The following is a 7,451-nucleotide window of genomic DNA, read 5'->3' on the forward strand; positions in this document are numbered from 1 at the left end:
CCTGATATGTAAAACCATGGAATTCAAAGAGGGTGTACATTCTTTTTCACATGACTGTAATATATATGTGTATGTGTGTATATATATAGATATATATATATATATATATATATATCTATATATATACACACAGTGGTCAACAAATCACCAAAAAATCTATTCGCCACCTAGTACCACACGTGTGCTGCTTGGGCCAATAGGAGCTCGCCACGATGTTAAATCCACTCGTCCGGGGCGTGCAAATGTATAGGTTTGTCGAACACTGTATATATATATAAATGTAAATACAACTGTATGCTCATCTGCATGTCTTAGGCAGGTCTGCAACCCCGCCTTTCACCATTATCACCCAGCACACAGCAAGGGATTCTGGGAAATGACATGCAAATGAGAACACAGTGCCACTTTTTGCTTCAAAAACCATTTTTAACATGGTTCCCTATAGGCTTAAGCTTGCTGCATGGTCACAGCTTTGAGCACAGCCAAGGTTAAGGTGCATAGCCAGAAAACCCACCCACAGACATATACATATGTATATATATATATATATATATATATATATATATATATATATATATATATATATATATATATGTATATATGTATGTATATGTATATTATATATATGTGTATATATATATATATATATATATATATATATATATATATATATATATATATATATATATATATACCATGTTGAATGGTTTTGAAGCAAAAAGTGTGCTCATTTGCATGTCATTTCCCAGAATCCCTTGCTGCAGTGGAAGTGCTGTGTGCGGGGTGATAATGGTGAAAGGCGGGGTTGCAGACCTGTCTAAGACATGCAAATGAGCATACAGTAATATATCCATTATATATACACACACACACACATATATACACACACACACACTACTGCTCAACCCGTTATAGCGCGATCCGCTTATAACGCAGTTTGATAGTGGCTCCCAATGAAATAAGTGGCAGATCCCGGTTTTCTATGTTCCCTGCTTTTCATGCGCCTGTTGATAGGGCGCGTGCTGCCTGTATCCTCCCCCTTGGCTCCAGCGTCAAATGACGCCATGGTGTCATTAACGGCCACTGTCCTCTGCGCATGCACCATGCATGGGCACTAATGGTGCGGCCGGCGCGTGCGCAAGACACCAGACGTCAGGCACAACTTCCCTACTCAGCCGCCTAGAACCCTTCTTATGCTTGCTTCACACCGAGCTCTGCTGCACACATCGGCCCCCTCCCTTGTGAATAATAAGGTAATCATAATTTTTCGCAATCTGCATATAACACGATCGCATTCTGTGGACCCCAAGCACCGCGTTATAACGGGGTTCAGCTGTATATTTTAAACTTCAATAATCGACTATATTGCAATTTAAAATGGAAGCAGAGACGCTGCGCTCGTACTCTCAAGCATTGTCAAGTAGAATAAGCCTCTTGCTGCTGGATGTGTAGAGGTACTCCCAGTCACTCCTGTGTGAGAACGCCCTAAGGCGAACTCACCATGCAACGAAAAAAACAGAGATGCACGCACGCAGCGCACCGGGGGTTAATAGAGAAATACGCAACACTGTGCGTGTTCTGAGGTATTGTGTACAATTATAAAACTACAGCCAAAAGGTGATTATTGTAACGCGTAGCTCACCACAAACAAAGCGCGACCGCGGTGCTGAGGTAGGGAATTGAGAAACACAAACCCACAGCCACGCGGGCGCGCCTAGGATGTAGACTAGTCTTGCGAGCTGGGTCAGGACTACGGAAGGTAGAATTAACATTATACTTGCCAGGTCTGGATTGGAGAGTAGCGAATAGTTGGAGTACTTTGCCAAGGTCAGGATTGGAGAGTAGCGGATCTTCGGGGTACTTTGCCAAGGTCAGGATTGGAGAGTAGTGGATTGTTGGGAATACTTAGCCAAGGTCAGGATTGGAGAGTAGCGGATCGTCGGGGTACTTTGCCAAGGTCAGGGTTGTAGATATCAGGATGGTCGTACGTAGCCAGGCCAGAATTGGAGAGATGAGGAGTCCAGTAACGAAGCAGGGTCAGGCAGCAGGGAGATCAGGAACAAGGCAAGCAAGGCACAAGGCGTCACACAAGATTATGCTCAGCAATGATAGTCTGGGCTGAACAGATATAAGAGGAACTTCCCACCAATGGGAAGTGGGGCGTAACTAGAGGGTGTGTGCTGATAGGCTGCTGGGTCGCGCAGGTGCGCCCTATTGTGCAGCCTGATTATGTCTAGGGGTGGAGCTACGTCCCGCGCGCGTCACCGACGTCAGGAGATGGCAACCTGATCGCGCGCCACTCACACACCGCGCATGCCTGTCCGAACAGGTATTCCGTGCGTCACTGACATAAAGGGATGGCGACTCGATCGCGCGCCACTCGCGCACTGCACATGTCCGTCTTTGAAGCGGGGGAGGAGACTGGGAATGGATCTGGGAGGGCAGACTGATCGCTGTGAAGAAAATGGGGGTAATCAGCGCATTAATAAAGGCTGTGTGCTCGGCTGGTTACCCCTATTTCGTATTTGGGATGAAGGGGTTAATTTTATATGCTGTTCCCATGTACCATTCTCCCCTCTATGCATTGTATCCCCTTTTTGCAGGCTTGTCCCTACCTGCAGTGCTTAATAACAGGGGCCGTTCCATTAAGACTGCTAATTTAGGAACGGAGGGAGCCAGCACCCTGATTTTTGGTGTGCAGCCTCAGGGTAACCCCCCAAGCACATACATATTAAAAATATAACTTTGCCATAAGTCGCCAGAGAGAGCGACGAAACGCGTAGAGTGTTCCAGTCCAACAGCCACGAGAAGGGAGACACGAGAACTCCACTGTAACCATCTGATCCGGAAGTCCCCGGCGCACCGGAAGTGACGCAGCGGGAGCCTGGGAGGCTCTCGGCGTGCCGGAAGTGAAGGGACGAAAGCTCCGGTGTGGATTCAAGTGTTTCCAGAGAGAGTGGAGGTGACCGAGTACCCAGAGGAATCGCGAGCCCCAGGGATATCCGTCAACCGCTACCTATGAGTGCCCACATCGACCGTATGAAGTGTTGTGATTGGTGGCTGCTGTTTACACATAGGGCGCATCCACCCCTTAAGTTGGATGACTGTCTAATTTGATTACATAAAATGTGAGTAGTCATTTTGGATCAATTTTCACCTTTTTCACTGTTTAAACATTTTTGCACTATGATATGTTTTTCTATTCTATGACTTCGAGACGAACTCCCCTGACGCTTTGAAAATTATCCACGAGAAGACAAGTGAAACAGTCTTTTTTTCAAGGGTTGTAGTTTATTTTGAGGTTTTTTTCACCCTACATATGCACTTTAAATAGGCACGTGCACTATCACTGTTTTTTTGCATTGTCACTGATTGTATTAATCACAATATCACTGTCACAATAGTGGTCGTTATTATTATATTTTAGGTTTGTTTTGAGCGCTATTGTTATTGTTTTCCTAACCCCCCCAGCACATACATATTAAAAATATAACTTTGCCATAAGGGAAACATATATTTTTGATGAAGTGCCTTTCTGTTGCAGTTTTAAAATGTACAGGCAGGATGCTATTGTTTCTGCCTGCCTTTGTAATGCATTAAGGAACAAATGTTATGCATACATGAGCCCCCAGTTGGGGAGATGCCCATGGGTCTACGGGATGAAAGACCCCAGAGTCTTAAAGTGTCACTTAATCAGGATGTTTCCGAGTAGCAGATCCTGTTACTCATCCTAGATATTTCACACCATGGGACCAAACTCCAGACATTGCGTCCCCAGAAATGAGTGGCCCCTTTTTACTCAGCAGTGCTACCAAGCTGCTTACTGAGCATGCTCAGAGTTACCTGGGCTGGCTGTAGGATTTGCCCATGTGACATGGCAGGTTCTGATAGGAGGAAGATAATTCCTTGCTAATGGGATGAGGCTAATGTAACACTCCACAGGTCCTTGTCCTTAAAAAGGCCTGTAACCCTCATTCCTGTGTTGTTGTTGCTGTTGTTGTTACCTGATTTCTAGCGGATAACATCTAAGTACAGCGACTACGATTCCAGAACGCATGGGGTTAAAAACATTGCAACAAGGAAACTTGCCCTGCTTCAGGATTTCGTTAGCCCTGGGGATTCCAGAACGAACCCCAAAGAACCAGAACAGACTTTGCACTTTCACAGAAGGATTGGACTGGCTATTTATTTGGCAATTTGCAAAAGGACTACATTTTAAAAGACAATCTTCTGGTGCTTTGCACCTTTCTGGAAATTGTCCCCTGTTCCTATACCCGTAAGTGTAATTATTAATTTTTTTTTTTTTTTTTATTACTTAAGTTTTTATTGAGTATTTTCAAACATACAAAATAAGGTAAACACAACATATTACACAAAAGAAAAGGGGGATACAGTAATACAAATAAACCGCTTGTGGAACAATAGAGAGGAGGGAGAACGGGGGATGGGGGGAAGGGGTAGCATTTGTACCAATATCGCACTGTATTCGGCAATTTAATACCACATGTATCACTCTGTTCAAAGTATTCTAGTCTATATATGGGGATATACCTGCATGACGGAACCAAGGAGCCCAAATATTAGACAATTGCGAGGTAGAGCCGTTCAGATAGGCTGAGAGTTTTTCCATATAGACTATATGCCAACTTTTGTTGTTTATTTGATTTAAGGATGGGGGGGCCGGTTGTTTCCAATTTTTGGCAATTGTACACCGTGTAGCGTTTAAAATTTGGGATATTACTCTAGCTTTTTTTTTGGAGATATTAGCCATTGGTTTTCCTATCAATATATATACTGGGTCGTGTGGGACAGAGATTTCTAGTATCTTGTGTATTAGGGTGAACACTTCCATTCATGTTTGTTGGATTTTGGGGCATGACCAGAATATGTGCAGTATACTCCCCACTTCACCACAACCGCGCCAGCACAGAGGGGAAACGCCTGGGAGAAAAGAGTGCAACCTGGCAGGAGTCATGTACCATCTGAATATTAACTTGTAAATATTCTCCTTAATTACAACGCATGATGAGTTTTTGGAAGCAGCTTCCCAGATGTCTGTCCAGGTATCGAGATCTATACAGATGTTAAGATCCTTTTCCCAGGATACCATATAGTTATCGGGGGTTTGGTTGTTCTTGGTAGAGGATAAACTGTGATATATTCTAGAGATAGTGCCCTTTGCGTGAGGTTGGTGTAGACACCAGTCCTCAAACAAAGTCAAAGCCTGGGTTCGACCTGGTTTGTAGACTGATTGGATATAGTGCCTAACCTGGAGAAATCTGAAGAATTCGGAGGAGGGGATATCGTGGTTTGTTTGTAGCGAAGCGAATGGGGGGACTTTCACTTGGGTGAGGATATCCTTGACTCTTGTGAGTCCTTTTTGAATCCAGGTATGGGAGTGTGGGTTTCCTGAGTAAAAAGGAAGGGAAGGGTCCGAGAATAGTGGTTGCATAAGGGAAGGAGAATCAGTTAGTTGGAACTTGGTTTTGAGGGAGTCCCAGAGATTACAGGCAAAGGATATCACCGGGTTCTTGTAGTTCTCAGGTGGTCTAGACTTTTTGTTGAGCCAGAGGAGATTTTTTATTTTACATGGGGAACAAATCAGGTCCTCTATCTCGACCCACCTCCTCTCGGTTGGGTATGAATGCCAGCTAATGAGTTGCCCTAACTGTGCGGCTCTATAGTAGTTTTGTAAGTTCGGGAGAGCTAAGCCTCCTTCTGATTTGGATTTATAAAGAATATCTCTACGAACTCTGGGTCGCCTATTTTGCCAGACAAACTTCAAAATTTTCTTCTGTATATTGTTTAGGTCTTTCTGACAGATTTTAACCGGAAGAGTTTGGAAGAGATAGAGGAGTCTGGTAGAATATTCATTTTAATGGTGGTTATTCTCCCAAAGCAGGATATTGTATATGGATTCCAAGTGGTTAAATCCTTATCTATCTGGACGGAAAAGGGTTTAAAATTTGCGTTGTATAAAGTCGAGTAATCTTTTGTTAATTGGACCCCTAGATATTTAATATGGTTCGAATTCCATTTAAAGTCGAAATTTAGTTGGAGTAATTTTACTAATTCTTTAGGGAGATTTAAGCTAAGGGCCATGGATTTGGAATGATTAATTTTATAACCTGAAAGGGAGCCAAATTCTGACAGGTCATGAAAAAGGTTAGGGAGGGATGTAAGAGGTTTTGAGAGCGTCAGTAGTATATCATCCGCAAAAAGAGCTATTTTGAATTCTTTCTGACCAACAGGAATACCCGCAATATTGGGGTTCATCCTTATCCGGCATGCTAGTGGTTCTATGGCTAAGGCAAACAACAGAGGTGAGAGCGGACAACCCTGTCTAGTTCCATTTGATATTGAAAAGGGGTCAGAAAAGGAGTTGTTCATCCTCACCATGGCCGTTGGTGTGGAGTATAGTGTGTTTATGCTGTTTAGAATTTTAGCTGTGAATCCCATCTGCGAAAGCGTAGCTGACATAAACTGCCAGTCTAATCGATCGAACGCTTTTTCTGCGTCTAAAGAAAGTAATAGAGATGGGCACTTTGTGTTTTGTGCTACCTGTATTAGATTCACTGTCCTCCTAGTGTTGTCAAGGGCTTGTCTGAAGTGTAATTATTAAGTGTATTCTGCAGTTGTCCTGTGTTTGCCTATCAAGGGAATAAATCTCAGTTTATTTTGCTCAACTTTTTCTGCTCAATTTGGATCCATGAAATATAAATGTGTTAAGTCCGTCTCCCGTGACAAGCATTTAAAACTGGTGGCAGCTGGTGAGATACTGATTGAGCCTATATTGCAGTTTCCTGCGGGGCTCTGTAATATAGTGAGGACCTTGTAGATTGCAAGCTCCTCAGACAAGTGGCAACTTACACACACTTCCAAAGAGCACGAGATAATTCACTGGTCTTTGGACCCATACCCCAGTGGCACCATGAGTCCACGCTGTCGCCCGCGCGCGTGCAGTGGAACCGCGGTGGGAATGCAATACTGGAGTGTCAGATGTAGAAGGCTGAATAGGTGCGTTCTGGCCATCAGGATGGCGAATCCTCACAGTACCTCCCCCTCAAGGAGCGACCTCCGGGCGACTCCAGTATGGTTTGTCTGGAGATTTGAGATGGAAAAAACTAACCAACCTGTTGGCATGAACCCGATGGCTCGGGATCTATGGCCTTTCTTCTGGGCCGAAACCTCTCCAGTGGACTAGATAAAGTAAGGATCCTCTAGAGAACTTGGAGTCCAGAAAGGATTGTATCTCGTACTCGGGTTGGCCTTGTACCATATGAGAAGGAGTAGGAGAGACTGGAACTGAATGTGTATTTTGAACAACAGGTTTAAGCAGGGACACATGAAAGACGGACGGGATCCTCATAGTAGAAGGCAAGGAGAGCCGATATGTGACCGGATTGATCTTTTCTGTGATAGGAAAAAGGACCGAGAAATCTGGGTGCGAA

The sequence above is a fragment of the Ascaphus truei genome, chromosome 17 (assembly GCF_040206685.1).
Source record: "Ascaphus truei isolate aAscTru1 chromosome 17, aAscTru1.hap1, whole genome shotgun sequence".
NCBI lineage: Eukaryota > Metazoa > Chordata > Amphibia > Anura > Ascaphidae > Ascaphus > Ascaphus truei.